The 18543-nt window shown below is 38.8% G+C and overlaps 1 protein-coding gene across 2 annotated transcripts in view; it reads right to left on the reverse strand.

The window, feature by feature from the left end:
- MPPED2 (metallophosphoesterase domain containing 2) overlaps positions 1-18543 on the reverse strand; it is a 141617-nt gene that overhangs the window by 116220 nt on the left and 6854 nt on the right. The gene's annotated exons all lie outside the window — the stretch shown is intronic.

An 18543-nucleotide genomic window follows, 5' to 3' on the forward strand; every position in this document is an offset into this window, starting at 1 on the left:
GCATGAATTCCTCTAAGCTCAATTACCAGCTTAGCACTTGTAGCACTGCCACCAACCAGGAGTTCCAGTGCCTGGTACACTCTGGTCCCCCCAAAAACTTGCCCGGGGACCCCCAAGACCCAGACCCTCTGAATCTTAACACAAGGAAAGTAAACCCTTTCCCTCACCGTTGCCTCTCCCAGGCTTCCCCTCCCTGGGTTACCCTGGAAGATCACTGTGATTCAAACTCCTGGAATCTTAAAACAGAGAGGAAAATCCACCTTCCTCCCTCCTTCTCTCTCCCCCTCCCAGACGCTCCCTGAGAGAGAAAGTAATCCTAACACAGAGAGAAATTAACCTTTCTCTCCCCCTTCCCTCCTTTCTCCCTACCAGTTCCCTGGTGGATCCAGACCCAGTGCCCTGGGGTCTCACCAGAATAAAAAACAATCAGATTCTTAAACAGGAAAAGCTTTTAATTAGAGAAAGAAAAAACAGTAAAAATTATCTTTGTAAATTTAAGATGGAATATGTTACAGGGTCTTTCAGCTATAGACACTGGGAATTACCCTCCCAGCCTAAGTATACAAGTACAAATTAAAATCCTTTCAGCAAAATACAAATTTGAACTCCTTCCAGCCAAATACACATTTGCAAATAAAGAAAACAAACATAAGCCTAACTCGCCTTATCACCTAGCACTTACTATTTTGAATTTATAAGAACCTGTATCAGGGAGATTGGAGAGAAACCTGGTTGCACATCTGGTCGCTCTCAGAATCCAGAGAGAACAACCACCAAACACTAACAGCACACACAAAAACTTCCCTCCCTCAAGATTTGAAAGTATCCTGTTGCCTGATTGGTCTTCTCGTCAGGTGACAGCCAGGCTCACTGAACTTGTTAACCCTTTACAGTCAAAAGAGACATGAAGTACTCCTGTTCTATTAACCCTTAACTATTTATGACAGAGGTAAATAGCAGCATTGATTTGTGCCAGCATTATTTATTATGCTTGGGCACCAGGTTTTGCAACTTTCCTCACCAACTCTCCCAATGCCTCTCAGTCCTTACCTACACAGCTATTCCAATCCTGTGCCTTTTTTGAGGCTAGACTGTGACTACTACACCACCCACCCCTCCCCCCTTTTTCTTTTTTACTTTAAAAAAAGTATACAGCTATATTGTAAATGAAAATTCAAGTTTGCTTGGCAGCCTTCGTTCACAGGATTTTTCTCACAACCCTTGATTTTTTTCCCAAGGGACACTGAATGCCACTTGAACTGCCAAACCTGGGAAAGGAACATTTCAATTAATTTCTATAACTAATCTTATCTACACTGCCACTTTACAGCACTGCAACCTTCTCGTTCAGGGGTGTGAAAAAACACCTCCCTGAGTGCTTCACGTTTCAGCGCTGTAAAGTGGCATTGTAGACAGCGCACCAGTGTTGGGAGCTCTGTTAGCTACTCTCCTTTTACAGAGCTGGGAGAGCTCTATAAAAAACCCAGCGCTGGTGCCGTGACTACACAGCCACGCGTGGACATACCCTAGGAATCAGACCTCCAATGTCCAAATTGCATCTGAAGAAGTGAGCTTTTTTACCCATGAAAGCTTAATAAACCTGTTAGTCTTAAAGGTGCATGATTATCACTGTTGCTTATCTTATGGCCAGTTCAAAGGTCAACTGCCATGGTCAGATAAAACTCAGGCTTGAACTATTATGTTAAGTGAACACTTCTTCCCACCTCTTCTCACTAAACTTGGAACGAAACTGATCACTCTTGGTTCAGATAATGCAGAGATTGTTGGTATTCTGCTGAATTAAAAAGAAAGTTACAGCTTAAAAAATGCCATAAAGATGCAGGTTTTCAGCAATCACAAAGGCATTTCTGGGTGTAACCATCTTCCCCAGGCAACTGGTAAGTATTGTCTATAACACATCCAATGACCTTTTGAAACCTTCCTTTTTGTCACAGAAATGAAGACAGCAGACCAAATTATGTGCTCAGCTACACCTGGATAAGTAGGAGGGAGTGATCAGGCTAACTATATTTTAACAGCATTGAAGTCATTGGGAGTTTGCCTGAACAAAGAACTCTGGATTTGCCTGTTAGGGAGGTAATTATGAAACTTCAGACAGCATAGCAGTGTTGGTGAAGAGTGTGATTTTTCTTTTTTTGGCCATATTTTTATACCAGCTTTAGCACAGATGCAGTGATACAGGCATAAAAGCACTTTGTTGGTATAGCTTATTTCAGTCACCAAACCAGTACAAATATTTTTGGTATAAGCTGCGTCTATCCTAGGAAGGTTTACTGCTATGGTTACACCAGTATAGCTATACTAGCCAACCTTTTCTTGCGTAAACTAGATCTACTTCAATTTTCCTGTGAGAGGGGATGATCAGTCTGGAGGACAGAGCTAAAAAGGAGGATATCACCGTATGGTTCTCAAGGGAAAGAGAGAGAGAGATCAGGACAGGTGTTTCAAGGCTCCTTACCCCTACCATGTTCCATCAGCACAGCCCCAATGGAACCATGTTGACAGGGATCTGGCAGCTTGCAGCTCAGCTCTGCCACAGACCCTGGGGATTCCAACCTCAGAGGAAGCCCAGTGGAAAGGTATTACAGTCTGCGGCTGTCTTATCTCTCCATCTTGAGCTCTGCAGAGTGCTTAATGTTTGAAATCTGACATGTATCCTTTCTCCATGGCCAGTCCACTGGAATCAACGGGAGTTTGCCTGAGCAGAGGCAGATGATTTGGCCTCATAGTTCTGAGAAAACCTGGTTTCTCTGACAATGAGCAACGCCACAACTGCCACATGTAAAAGGAATGAGAACAGGCATTTAGAATGGGATGTTTCTTTTCAACATTTGTCTCGGGTACTTGTGATTTCACTGACTCTGGCAAAGAAACCAGAGGGTCTGAAGCTCAGATCTCTCTCTGCTTTGGGGCCTGTCCTGTTCTCATGGAAGTCAGTGTTAAAATGCCCACTCTGATCTCAACAGGTGCAGAATCAGGCCTTCAAGGATGTGGTAATTGTCTTGCATGACAGAGTCCTGATTCCTGCAGCTTTGGACAATGGTGGGAAATCCTTCCCCTTGTTCTGTAATTTTACAAAACAATTCACTATCACACTGAATGTTGACCCCTTTGAACCACCAATCACCATCGCAAACCATGTAAACCCATAACCTAGACATAATTTGCAAGAGCATCTTGTTTGAAACCTGTAAAGCTAGCTGTAAACTATACACTAGTGACCAACTGGAAGCTATGAAATTACCCGTTAAGGGCCCAACCCAGCTCTCAAAGGAAGTGAATGCAAAGGATCCCTCTGACTTCACTGGAAGTTGGATTGGGCCCCAAGTAACCAAACAGTATAAAAAAATTAAGACACCACATCAAAAATGCACTTCATTCTTTTTAGAAATGTAGTACAATATTCCATAGCATCTTAAAGAACGAGGAGTACTTGTGGCAGCTTAGAGACTAACAAATTTATTTGGGCATAAGCTTTCGAAAGCTTATGCCCAAATAAATTTGTTAGTTTCTAAGATGCCACAAGTACTCCTTGTTCTCTTTGCTGATACAGACTAACACAGCTACCACTCTGAAACCCATCACCATGGCATCTTAGTAACTATTATGCAGTGTATTTGAAAGGATAGCGAAGTCTTGGGGCCAAATCCTGATCCCACCAAAGCGAATGGCAAAACTCCATAGTATACAGAGGCTGTTTTACATTTAAGTCTCTCCTAATTAGTGGTAAGAGACTGCCCTTTTGGTATTATGTGTATTATGGGGTGTGTGGGTTAGCTACAGTACAAGTTAATGAGGGTTGAATGTATTTTTTATTTTCACAAATATTTAGGTTAAGTGCCTCAGTGCAGTATCCCAAGAAGCATTTCTAGATACTCTTGAAACACACGGTCACTCAAGAGCAGTTACTACCTTCAAAATCTGTACCCATGACTGGGGAAGCAGTGAAATGAGAAAGCAGGTGAAGCTGTCAATAAAACAGAGTGAGCGGTATGATTTATTCCTTTTAACCTCTGTAGAACCTTATTAGTCCTTTCTAGATATTGTGTCACTATTAACAGAAAATTTACTAGAAATTATAAGTCAAATAATATATTAGCCAAAATAACACCAATAAATTGCTATGCTGCAAGGCTTAGCATAAAAATGAAAAACACTAATGGAACATAGTGCAGTTTGTACAAACCATGTGCAGTCTAGAATCATGCATAATGTAACAGTGCAACTGCTAACAGCAGGCTCACACAAGATAATTTACACTTGTTTTTATGGGCATGAGGAACTGATCTTTGAAGTTGTCCCTAATGAGATTCTGCTTGACCCTAACAGCATCCTGAGAGAGTGTGCCGGTTTTCTCTGCTGCATCCGGTGTAGATTTATAATGTAGACTACAGACTCATTTGAATTGTTTGCAGAATTGCTGTAGCTGTGTTGGTCCTATGATATTACAGAGACAAGGTGGGTGAGGTAATATCTTTAATTGGATCAATTTCTCTTTAAACTCAAAAGCTTGTCTCTTTCACCAATATAAGGTCTTCTTCACCAACAGGAGTTGGTCCAATCAAAGCTACTACCTCACCCACCTTGTCTCTCATTTAAATGGGACCTGAATATTGGTGTCTCTCTCTCCACCCCATTTTAAAAGGGGATTCTCACACTGGGGGAATGCTCACTAATATATCATACTTTACACCTTACAAGTTTTTTTTAATATTGCCTCTGCCTCATCTTCTTCATCAAAAGATATATTGCGGGTGGTTAATAAAGTTTCTCTCTCTTACAGCCCATATGAACTTTCAATCTGATTCTGCTGTGATGTCTAAACGCTAACTCTGCAACATCCCAGTCATACTTTTAACAAGCAATTCATCTCTAAAACACAACACTATGGCTTCCTCACAGGATCCAGGAGATGTGATGCTGGATAAAGAAACAGAAAACTTTCACTCAAACAAAAATAATAGCAGAAGGAACACAAAACTAGTGGAAAAGTCAGTTTTTGTAAACTGTAAATAATATTTTTTTAAATTTCCCATCACTGTGATGATTCTTAAAATTATGACCTTGCCAGGAGGACCATTTAGCGAATGCTACTTACAAAATCTCACCTTTGACAACCCCTGCAGTAACTACAACACCTTTCACTTCTTAGGGGATACAGTGGTTGGTACCCACAACCACTACAGAGGAGCAAATGTTGGGCTTTCAATGACACTTGTAAGCTTTAAAACGTGCAAAAAGTTAAGCTCACTGTACGTGTCTTGGACTCTGAACTACACTAGCTTAACCCTAAAGATCCTAAAGTGTCCTGTCGTATCTGATGATGATATAACTTCCATATGAGAAAGTGGTCACCCATAAACGCCTGCTTCAGTTAATTAAGTAATATTAGCACTGTATTTGCACTATTCTAAGTATTCCCTTAGAAAATTAGAGAACAGTACATAGACTATCTATCCATCAACCTAAGGCAAAACTAGCAAACTTTTAAAGGTGAACATTTTATGTGATGAGGGCTACAAGAAAATCTTGTTTGTTTAGGGAAAAGGGGAAATTAATCACCATATGAGTCATAGTAACTCTTAAACTGGATCTGTTTCATGTTGGAAAATAAAAAGATGAAATCCGTAAATTAACTGGAAACATCTTGTTGGTCCAGTTGAGACAGCCTTATGTCCTAGGGATATAGAGTATATTGCACAGAAGTAGATGGCTTGGGGAATCGGTAATGGGTTCTGCGGTTGTTCACTTAGATCACTGTTTCTGACCTTAAACAAACAAACAGAAACAACAACAAAAACCCGTACAATCAGATGGGTTGTTGGTAGCCTGCCTGAAACAAGTTAGTGGCCTCTGTCTGCTTCCTCATGGATGAGTGTCTGCTTTGCAAATGCAATCACTCCATTTGGCTTTCTCTGAATCTACTCTTTCAATTCTGAAAGAAGTAAGAGATGAGAGTCTTTTGTTGGACACTATGAAGGAAGCTTTAATGGCAACTGCAATAGCTCTGCAGAGAGTGGGTTTTTCTCCCAGTGCATTCAGCCTGGCACCTTTCACAAGCACACTAAGCTTAACAGAAGAAAAATTGTAAAGAATAAAATAATAAATAATAATAATAATAGTGTGTCTTTAAAGTGGTTAGGCTCTGGGCATGGCACTGAAAGGTTTAAATGACCTTGCATGAGTATGTGAACATACAAGCCCTTGTTCAGCACTGAGAAATTCCCTTGTGAGCAACTACGAGACACAAGACTAGAGGCTTAAGAGCTGAAAAAAAGCTTTTGTTAAGGAAATAATAAAACACAAACAACTTCAGATTGACTCTGGTATTAAAGCTTCAGTAATAATGTGTGCCATATGCAATCACTATATTTCATGCTAGAGCAGGAATGCCTTCAAACTCATATGCAGACAGTAAAATCCTGACACACAAAGCACAGCTGCAGGACATGGAGAGAGAGCTATACTTAATTCCAATATTTTTTTTCCTCTAGTTGCCTGCTGGTTATTTCAAATCATTTGCTCATCTTTCATCTTCCATTTATTCTGTTCCCTGCCTAACATCATTGTGTTTTTCACTTGCTATTTTCCTGCATTCCTTCTGTATTTTATTAGACAGGAGGTGTGGTGGCCCTTCATACTGTGTCTAAGGAAACTGCATTATTTCTTTATAGTGTGACTCAAGGTAAAATCTTCCCTGCAAATTATCATTTCTTGCATGAAATCTGCTAATGGCTCCCAGTTCATGTAGGGCCTGATTGCAAGCTCATTTATGTCACTTGAAACATTTCCATTGACTTTCATTGGATCAAACTCTTTAATTCTATATTGGATAAAATAAACACATCATAAAAGATGGGCAGCTAAAGCCTCTTGCCATTCTATAGCATGTTGTCTTAAGCTTCGAAAGGAAGAGGTGGCTGGAAACAATGTATTGCACGTACAATACATAATTACAGCATGAACAGACCATCAGGAAAGCAACATAATGCAAAGTTAATTTTTCACTTAAATTGGGATTTCTTTTTAATCTAGACCATAGCTGAATTGCAAAGGTTCTTTACAGTAAAAGCCTCTCAGTATTAATGGGATCTAGCTGAATCAGATTGAAAAAAAAACCCAGAGCATTTAATTCCTTGAAAGCAATATCATTAGGACTCCCTTTTCCTTTTTGCCCCAAAAAACTGAATGCTCTACTTACATACACATGTCAAAACACACCCTTTTCTCCAAGGCGTTGAATTTACGATACTGGATAATTAACAACAAATGGTAAAAACTCCAAGAGTTAAAGGTCTTAGTTTTGTTGCCAAAATGGTGTCTCAGATTCCGAAATAAACAACGCCTGTACCTCCTTCCATTAATACTGTGGCACTGTCAAGATGTGGCAATACAAAATAGTCTGGCAAAAATACCATCAAAGGACACAGTGAAAAAAAACCCATTATAAATAATACCTCTATTGGATTATTATTTTCTCTCTCTCTTTTTTTTAATTCTCACAGGTATCTACAAATTTGTATTGCTGTATTTGATCTGTGCTGCCTCATTATAATGATAACATTCCTAGTAGACAAAATAGTCTAGAAACTTAGCACAAGCAAGTAAAACAATCTCCAAAAGATCCAGGAGGTTGCAATATGGATCAGACCTCAAAAAGTGAAAATGTTCTTCTCAAGCTATCTCTATATACCGATCTTATCACTATATAGGTTCTGCATATAAAATGGCATTCTTTTCAAAACCACAAACATCTCTTCTTCATATGAAAAGAGGAAAATTGAGGTAGTATCTAAGGGGATACCATTTATTTGAAATCTAGGCTTTTTTTTTAAATAAGTTTAAAAGTAGTTTCAGAGCTTGCACATCTCTGGGGTTCCCACCCAATTTTTGTGGTTTTACAGTCACATTAATTTTTTTTAAATGTATTCTCTCCCCTCTTGGTGCTAGTTTGTCACACAGCAACAACAGAGGAAACAAAAACTGGCTGAATACATTAAGGAAACAACATGGCCTTGTTTACACGCAAGGTTGTACAACTGTATATATATATATAGTTAAAGCAGAACACCCCCCTTGTATGGATGCAGTTATATTAGTATAAAGATGCTTATATCTGTTTAGTATAATCACCATGGGAAAGGAAATAAACTATACTAGTATATAACATCTTTATGTTCTTACAGTTTAGTCCATACTAGCTAGGTGTTGTTCAGCAAGAAAAAACACACCCTAAACCAACACAGTTATACTGATACAAAAACTGTGTGCAGTCCAGGTTTGAAACTTCCCATACATTAAAGCAGATCAAAAAAATCCCAAAATGTTGATATTTTCCGCAAAATTTTGATCTCAAACAAAATTGCAAAAATTGTTTCATTTTTTGACCAGCTGCGCTATACAATTGCCATCAAATGCACAAAAGAAAACAAACTGAAAATGGGGACTCTCCTGCATTCAACCTCAAATATTTGCTAGTTATGGCAAAAATAGGTGTTATTTTTAACAATCACAGGTAAACGAATTCCACTAAACACTGTGACTGATAAGTTGATGATTCCCTTTAAACTATTAATATTGCTACATAGCCTGTTAGAGGCTGGTTCTGCTCCTATGAAACCAATGAGAGTGTTACCACTGACTTTAATGGGATTGGAGGACAGAGCCCTGAGTTACATGAAATTTGAATTTCGAGTACACTACTGTTTCTCCCAAAATTCATACCTCACCATTTATTGCCTTGCTGCATTTGAGGATTCACAGAAGGGTTCTTTGTTTTCTAACTGTTGGTCAAAAACAAACATGACATTCAAAAGATGGATATTCTAATATAATTGAAACCTGGTGAGTTTTTGCTTTGTGTCCTCTAACATGGGCTTCAGGGAAAATGTACAGTAGTAGCACCACTGCCTCCCTGCAAACTGATAACAGTAGCTAAACATTTAGGAATAATGTATTAACCCTGCAGCTCTGTCACTGCTCTCAATTCCTTACGCCACAGAAACTGTAAATGTGGTAACTAGCAAGTTCCTGGCTTATAAATGCATCAGATAAGGTCCCTCTCTCATACACATTCTCTCAACCCTTCCCCATCATGGACAGAACTAGTCTACTAAACTGTGTGCTTTCCAATCCAATGTACTAGATATAAGGTAATGCCCAGTACAATAAGTCAGGGCTCTGCTACGAAGGATCCTCCCGTACCATCTCTTCTTGTCAACATCTATTTGGGCCTTTGTAGCCCTAATGTCGAGCAGCATACAGAGAAGAAAGAACTTGGAATAAGAAACACAAAAATGGAGATAAAAATAAATGTTACAAGATAGCATGGTTCAAAAGGGAAGAATAATCTCTTGGTAAAAACAAGGTAGGGTTTTGGTTTTCTTGTTGTTACTTATTTTATCCATATACATAATGATATATGTTTAAAATATGCATATTATAAAAAAAGGGTAGAAATTTCTTCTGTCAGTGAACAGTACAAAACATGTCAGCGCTGACTTTTCCATGAAATCTAAAATTACACACAAGAAGTGTGTCTATGGAGAAAACGTCTTGCTCCTTCCATTTCAAAATATTTCCTCAAATTTTCCTTTGAGGAATTTTTTTTATCTAAGGATCTCCAAATCCTTTACAAAAGGACACCCCTGTGAGACAGGGTGGTATCGTCCTAACTTTAGACATGGGAACAGGAAGAACAGACAGAATGTTTGATACAAGACTATCCATGTGTTAACAGGTCAATGGAAGAACCAGGAAAAGATGGTAAGGTCCTGATTCTCGGGTCCAGCTGAGCTTCTCAAAGCATAAAGAGGGCTACCTATATTCTGGGGCCAGCTACAGGCTGGTCCCGTCCCTGAGTGACTCAACATTCCAGCGACCAAGAATGGTCAGATCACATCCACATGCATCTTGCTCAACCCATGCTCTCCTGCCCTGGCAGCTGCAAGAGAGATAGATCTACTATGCAAGGTTAGTCCCCATTGGACAGATCTGTTGGTTTATGTCCCCCTACTCTGCTGGACTGCATAAAGAAACTTCTAACACAATGATAACTCAGGTCCCCAGGAACCTTGACTTTCAGTGTCCTGCTTTAAATTTTGGTGAAGTATATCTTTGCATGCTGGAGCTCTATTGTATTAGATTCTATAATCCTGTTTTGCAATGTCCACTGAAATAAAACCCTTAAAGATCTAGTTGTGTTTACTACATAGCACTTCCTCTTATAATGTTTTAAACTTATACATATTTTCCCTTTTGCTCACTACCTCTCCCAAGGACTAGTACAAAATTCCAAAATGCTGCACAATAAATAAGGTGACTGTACTGGGTATGTCTTTGCCCTATAAATAGAAGCAACAAAAACACAGCAGACTACCTTTCTACTGTTTATTTGCATCAGACAAACCTTAAGAACTCAGGCCTTGTCAGTTCTGCATCAAAATTTAAAAAAATTATGGCAAGAATAGGGTACCCAGTGTCCTTAGCCAAAATGTACCCTCTTTATCTGTTGAGCAGTGAGTTATGTTCAAGTTGGTTGTTGTGCTCCACCTCACAGGTGGCTGCATTTCCATGGTGTAATATGTATATAGTTAGTGAAGCACTTTAGGATCTTTTGGCATTAATGCTGCTAAGTACATTTAAAATATCCTTAGTCTATGCATTTTGTACAGATCTGCACAAAATAAATGAGAAACAAAAGAAAATCGGGGTGGGGGGTGTCAAAATCAGGCATGGTAAAACAGGACCAACATCTCTGATATAAATGGGATTTCCCCTTCTTATATCTCATTTGAATTTGGCCCACTGATTATATATGCCAATATTTCAAGGATTAGAACATACTGGAATTCTTTCTAAGGACTTGGAAAAATCTGGTCTAAGATTTACAGGTGAATTAATTCACCTTATGACACTCAGGAGATTCTCTGCCTGACGCTGGTGCTGACTTTTTCAGCTAGCACTTGTCATTTGTGACAACACAGATGGCCCCTAGGCCAAATTTTATTATGTCTCTGAATAGGTAACTTTGCAGCATTCTGATAAGATACATGCTTTAAAGAAATTCCCCTGCCCTGTGATTTTTCTATCATGTCTGAGAAGCTTTATTACCTAGGGTCAACATATCCTGAGAAAGACATTTTACAGAATTCAGAAATAAGCAAAAACGTTCAGGTACAATTTGAGGAGAGAAAAGACATGCTGCCCTAAATTTCTAGGACCCTTCACCAGAGCTCCTGCTCCACAGCTGGCTCAGCAGTGACTTGTTTGTTTTAACCTCTGTAAATGTTGGTAGCTCAAGATTTGAAATCCAAACGTGAGAGTCATTGAGTAAAATATTATTTGAAACTGATGCTTGCACTAATGTTTTGATGTTTCTGAAACAGTCATGCAAGAAACAAGCATGAAGGCTATGTGCAGTTACATTACAAACATACACTCATTTGCAGGGCTCTCCTTTAGTCTCATTTTAGTTTGCTTTTCTAATGGAGAAATTCAAACAAGGACACATAAAATGGGAGGCCGGGAATCACTGCTGAAGTACAGCCTCTGCCAAACTTGAAAGATTCAAAGCGTGCAGGAGTCAAACTCCCTTGTCAGTTCCACAAGGAGTGCCATCTCCTCCCTACCACTCTGAGGAAACAATCAGGCAGTAGCTCTAAACATGCAGATAACAAAAGGTCAGATTGTACCTGCCTGATCCCACTCTTCATGCATGAACGGAGGGGAGGGGTCTGCTGCCTTCACAGCAACATCCCTGCCTTCCTGGTATTTCTGGGTTCTATGCTGGGGAGGGGCTTGGAAGTGCCACATTCAGTGGAGATGAGAATACTGGTCCCATGAGGCAGTCAACTTTTCTACTGAGCCCTTTCACAATAGCACCCCTTTTAATGAGCTGTTCCAGGCCCTGTTCCACAGGGACTACCAACAATCTGGATGGTGAAATCAGCTGGTGCAAAGCACATATTTGCTCTTGTCTCTTATAAATCTTAATGGATCAGCAAAATCTGTGGGTCAGACTAATGGTTCCTTTCATACACTAGTTTAAACCTGCAAGTGACCCAGGCCCCATGCTGCAGAAAAAGGCGAAACCCCCCCAGGTCTCTGCCAATCTGACCTGGGGAAAAATTCCTTTCTGATCCCAAATATGGTGAACAGACGCTGAGCATGTGGAGAAGACCCCCTGGGCAGATACCTGGGAAATAATTTTCTGTAGTAACTCAGAGCCCTCTCCCATCTAGTGTCCCATCTCCAGATGTTGGGGATTTTTGCTACTGACAGTCGCCGATGCGCCACATGCCATCACAGGCAGTCTCTTTATAAAGCTGTAATGTTAAAATTGATGTGAAGTGCCTTACAAACAGAAAGCAGAGGGAATACTTTTTTAAAGAGAGTTTAGCACAATATACTCAATGTAACAAAGGGTGTAATCCTGGCCCCACTGAAGTCAATGGCAAAATTCCCCCTGATGTCAAGGCGCCAGGATTTCACCCTTAGGCGCCAGTCCTGCAAACACATATCTCCATGCTTAACTTTAAAGCATCTGAATAGTGTGAATGACTACAGATGTTTTTAACCTTCTCCACATGTATAAGTGCTTACAGGACTGGGATCCCAATTTGAATTTTAATAATGAAATTCAAATCTCTGAGCTATAAATAATAATAATATGAATATTCTTCACTTCTATGGCACATCTCAGTTCAGGATCTTGAGGTCCTTTACATACAATGAATTAAACCTAACGGTGTCCTTGTGAGGCAGCTAGCACTGTTATTCTTACTTTACAGATGAAGAATTTTAGGCACAATGAAATTAAAGGAATAATGGCAGGTCCCAAACTTTGATTTTATAAAATAAGTGATTAAAAATTTAAGAGTAGTAGTAATGCTTCCATGACTTTTAAAAAAACAACAACAGTGAAACAGATCGCTTACAAACAAGTAAAAATGACCATATTTGCAGTTCAAATCCCATTGTTCTACTATATGAGCACCAGAAAATGAAACTGACACTGACTAAATAAAACTGACCAGGCTGTTTTCACTGCCCTGATTTTGCAAACACGTTCAGGTGTGCAAGCCCTGGTCTACAATAAAAACTTATGTCGGTATATATCTGTGTTGCTCAGGGATGTGGAAAATCTGAACTATACCAAACTAAATCCCAGTGTGGACAGCATTATGTCAACTGCCCTCGGGGAGGTGGAGTAACCTATGCTAACAGAAGCCACAGAGCTGTAAGTGCAGACAAGCCCTAAGTGTTTGCAGGATTGAGCCCTAAATGTAGTGTGTTCGCTCTTCTATTATTTTGGATTTTTTTTTTTTAAAACTGTATAAATACTGAAAAGTAAATACTAAAAGGTAAATCCAAGCAACAATCAGGCTGACTTCAATAGGAGCTCCAAGCACGAGTAATTGTTGGATCAGCTCCCTATAAGAAGAAAAATGTAAAAGATCCTACTTTCTAAGGTTAACTCTCTCATAATGACTGTGGGTTTAACAATTTAGCAACCCAGTGTAAACAAAAGTTTTCCAGCATAATTACATTGCCATTGTTATACTGACATAACTTCGCATGTGGACACCCTTATTCCAGAATAAAAATGCCTTTTTTTCAGTTTACCAGGTGTCGCTTTGGTGGGAGTATATGCTAAACATAAGAACATAAGAATGGCCCTACTGGGTCAGACCAAAGGTCCATCCAGCTTAGTATCCTGTCTACCGACAGTGGCCAATACCAGGTGCCCCAGAGGGAATAAGCCTAACAGGTAATGATGAAGTGATCTCTCTCCTGCCATCCATCTCCATCCTCTGACAAACAGAGGCTAGGGACACCATTCCTTATCCATCCTGGCTAATAGCCATTAATGGACTTAACCTCCATGAATTTATCTAGTTCTCTTTTAAACTCTGTTATAGTCCTACCCTTCACAACCTCCTCAGGCAAGGAGATCTGCAGGTTGCCTGTGCGATGTGTGAAGAACTTCCTTTTATTTGTTTTAAACCTTCTGCCCATTAATTTCATTTGGTGGCCCCTAGTTCTTATATTATGGGAACAAGTAAATAACTTTTCTCTATTCTCTTTCTCCACACCACTCATGATATTATATACCTCTATCATATCCCCCCTTAGTCTCCTCTTTTACAAGATGAACTGGAAAAAAGTACTCTTAGTCCAGAATAAGAGTGTCCACAAGAGGTGTTATACCAGTATAATGACAGCAATATAATTATACTAGTACATTTTCCCACGTAGACAAGCCCTTAGACAAGTTTCCATCAATTGCTGTCGTACTGAGATCGCCACCTTCCTTATTCCTAAGTGGTAAACTGTCCTTAAACCACACCATATATTTAATATTCTAATCCTTAATGCTTATATAGCACTATTCATCTTCAAAGCACCTTAAAAACCATGACCCCATTCCTGCAAGCTATTTTGCATGGGTGGACCTTTATATCTGGGTAGAGCCCCAAAAAAGTAAATGAGGATCTGTCTACATGAACTAATTTGCAGCAGCAGAACCTTCAATTAACAAATCCTCTCAACACTACTGTGGAGTAAATAATAGGGCTGGTCAAAAAATGGTAAGTATTTCCCATGAAAAAAATTAAAATAAAACAATTGACTTTTTTCTCAAAAAAAGGTTTTCCTGGAAATTTATGATTTTTTTGTCAAAACTAAACCAAAAAAATGCATTTTTATTAGGCACTAATTGAACATTTTTCAGTTTGGGTTTTTTTGCTTTCTTCCCAATTTCACATCCATTTACTCACTTTTCAAGATGAAAATAAAGGCGGAGAGGAGTGAGAGGTCTGAACCCAGAAAATTAAAAAAAGTTCCAGTTCACTTAAAATAACAATTTTTTTGTTTCAAATCAAAACGTTTTTGATTCATTTCAATGAAAAATTTAAAAAATGAATATTTCTGTGAAAGTTTTCATATAGTTGGACAATTATTATTTGTTAATCAAAAAGACCACCCCTAGTGAATAAAACTGAGGAAAGGAGATTAAAGGTGGCCTAGAAAAAGTGGGGTGGAGGTGGGGGAGAGGAGGCCTTTTTTGCTTTTCTTTATTATTACTGCTTGTGTTATAACAGCACACAGAGGCCACAAGCTAAAACCAGAGCTCAGAAGTGCTGAGTGTTGTATAATCCTTCAGTTAAAAAACAAGTTCTGCCCCCAAGACCTTACACTCTACATAAATGTGTATTTCATGTATTTAGAAGTCTTTAAGGTCATTTTATTTTTTAAAGATTTTTTTTCCTTCCACGTTTCTTTATCACATTAGAAATATTCAGTACCTTGTTTTTCCAAAATTATTCTATGGATGACTGGAGAACTGGTAATGAAATCACAATTATCAAAGAAGTGAAACTTGTTTGAGAAGGAAAGTGATTTTTATTCAGTGTGATTACAGCTATCTGTGCTGTATTTGTTTTTTGGTTGGTATTCTGTTTTGTTTTCTTGGCTGGACAGCTGGGTTTTTTATACCTATTTAATTCAAATGCTTAGTAAGCAAATGAAAGGAAAGTTATCTTCGTCAAAGTTTCAATTAAGAACTGTGAAAGATTTCAACCTATTTCTCAGAGTCCACCAATGAGACCTCCAGCAGAATCAGGAGGGGGAAAAATATATTCTTGATACTTATAACATAAAATGAGGAAACAGAAAAATCTGGGGGGAAAGTGATCTTTCACAGCTTCTTTATACATTCTTAAGAAGCAAAAAGGGACACAAATGCAATTTGTGGTTTTTTTTCCTTAGAAGTTTCCCTTTAAGCATGGTACAATCAGGTAGTTTAGTCCAAAAATATAGAATGAATGGATTTTACAAAATGCAATAGAAATATTTTAATAAATTCTTTAACATATTAATGAAAAGAAGTATTTTGGGTCTCATGGTATTTGCAAACCAATCACTGCAGCACTGTGCACACATACAGAACAATCACACCGTGAAAAAGTGAAATTGGCCTTGTGTCACCTGCTCAAAGTGAAGGCAGTGCAAACATAAATGGGGAAAATTATATTAGAGTTGTACAATTCTTGCAGTTTAGTAATTAAAGCTGCTATGAGTAACAGGAGTAGACAAATGTGGGTTTTGGTTGGTTGGGGTATTTAATAAATGACTTTTCACCTGACAGTACCCCTTTAGAGTGCCTCATCCACAGCCACAGGAAGTGTCAGAACCAGGATAAGAACACAAGAGAAACTGTTTTCAGAGTAGCAGCCGTGTTAGTCTGTATCCGCAAAAAGAACAGGAGTAATGCTCTGTTCTGTGCTGATGACACCATGAATCTCAGAGACATCAAATGGAGGAGGAGGAAGAAGAGGTGGACAAAGTCTAAGGAAACAATAAGCATGTTTCTGATCTCATACTGCAGTTTTACACTAAGTTTCCACTGATTTTTAATTTACACCAGTGTGAGATCAGAATCAAGCCCTATGAATGCAAGAAACATGTACGCAGCTCAGTCAATCCAGATTAAATTGTATTCAATAGTCCTTTAAGCCTTGTTCCCAACCCTTGCCTTCACACACAGAGGAACACACATGCAAAGGAGAAACTGAGATGCGTTGCACACGAATATGCACACAAATAATTTTGAAAATTCCTTGAGAAGAAAGCTTGGGTGCTAACGTGACAGCTTGGCCTTCAAACTGAGTTCTACCTTAGACTATGGTGTTTAGAACAAGCAAAGCAATATAGCAGTCCATTGGCATGGGCTTGTATACTCTAGTATGCTCATTGCTTGTATACTCTTTTGTTCGTTTATCAACTTCCCAACACTCTTCTCAGGCTGCACTGTAACTTTCCATTAACCGGAAGAAAGAAGTTCTTCGAATTCTTTATAAAGAGGCATTAACAAGATAGTGCAATAAGAAAAACAAAGCTGCATAAAAGATTGGCAGCTTCAGCAGTGTGGCATTAATGCAGAGACTGAAGGGTAAAAATAACAGGTGTGCTTTTACAGAAAGGTTTTTTTGGTTATTTTTCTTTCCCAATTTTCTTCCCCAGATTTTTTTGCCTGCTGATCTCCCAGCTCCTGTGTATGCACATGGCTTCCATTATAACACCCTGGAAAGGCAAATGAGCACCCTTTTCTGAAGCTCTCACTTTTCTTTCACTTCTCCATGACCAGAGACAACTGCTCTGTCCTGATTATTCACACTCACAACTCTGATGACATATTTACCTCATCACTCATCTCTGCACCCACATCCTGTCATTTCTTCCTCTATAGCTTCTCTAAAATCCAGCATTTGCTCCCCATTCTTAATGCCAAAATTTGCCTCAACTTCTGCAATCTTTGGCTTTCTGCACTTCAGAACTCACCTCACTCACTCTCTTCCAGTTTAGTCAAGATTTTGGTGCAAAAATCATTTCATTCTCCCATCACTCCATCCCTTTATCATGTCATACCCTTCTTTTATGCATAAGTGTTGAAATCAAAGCAGCAACATTGTAGTTAAGGGTTTGTTTTCCTTTTCATTATGTTGTAAATTACAACCTCAGTTTTTTAATTCAGACTAGGTAGTTTTTCAAATCCAATGAAACTAAGATATCTGCCCAACTACTTCTGGCTTAGAGATGCACAAAAATATTAAAATTAGAGATCATCATTATTATTACTGCCTATTTCTAGAACAAATCAGAGATGCATTTTGAAAAGTAAATTTTTTTTACTCTTTCAGCCATTTTCAGGACCTTCTGAAATCCACAATAATTTCCTGTTGCATTCAATAAGAGTTAGAAGAGGCCCTTCAAGAACAAAAATTCTCTCCAATCTACAGTCTGGATCTTGATGGGTTACTCTGAACTCATTCTGTACATAGAAATTCTATTGATATTGATGGGAGTCAGCAGGGCAGCCTGGAGTGCAGAATGTGCAATGGAGATCTGCACTGCTGATAAGAGATCCACACTGTGGAGCAGAGAGGAGAGTTTTGCCCTGAAAGGAGAGTAATATGATCTTTTCAGCTACAACAAAATTATATTAAAGTAAACATTTTCAAGTTTGGGAAATGGCCACTCTTCTGAACTTAAATCCTTTTAGAAGCTCCATGGATGGTTTATGATTTTATGAATATTGTTACTACATGAAGTCCCAGGAGAAGGTGCTCAACTGTTGGACTGTCAATCTTTTGACAGGACTCTGCATAGCAAAAATGCTATGAAGTGGCATGCTACTTTAGCACTTTTACTATGCAAAGGCCCTATCAAATGCAATAGCGTGACAATGTGCAAAATCCTGGTTAACACAGGGGGCCTCTCTGAGGTCAAGAGCCGTCCCTTTTGTTTTATAGTTTAACATACATTTGAGACTATTAAGAAAAAAAGAACTTAAATAGAAATAGCTGATAAGGATCTGACTTAGCCAAACAATGGGAAGGAAATTCAGAGTTAAAGCTAGCACTTAGTTCTTAGCAGTCCCCATTGTGCCTAGATACTATGATTTTACAAGTCATACAATACTAAGGCATAACACCATGAGGTAAGAAGCCTTGGATCTGA

This window comes from Gopherus evgoodei, chromosome 4 (assembly GCF_007399415.2).
Source record: "Gopherus evgoodei ecotype Sinaloan lineage chromosome 4, rGopEvg1_v1.p, whole genome shotgun sequence".
NCBI lineage: Eukaryota > Metazoa > Chordata > Testudines > Testudinidae > Gopherus > Gopherus evgoodei.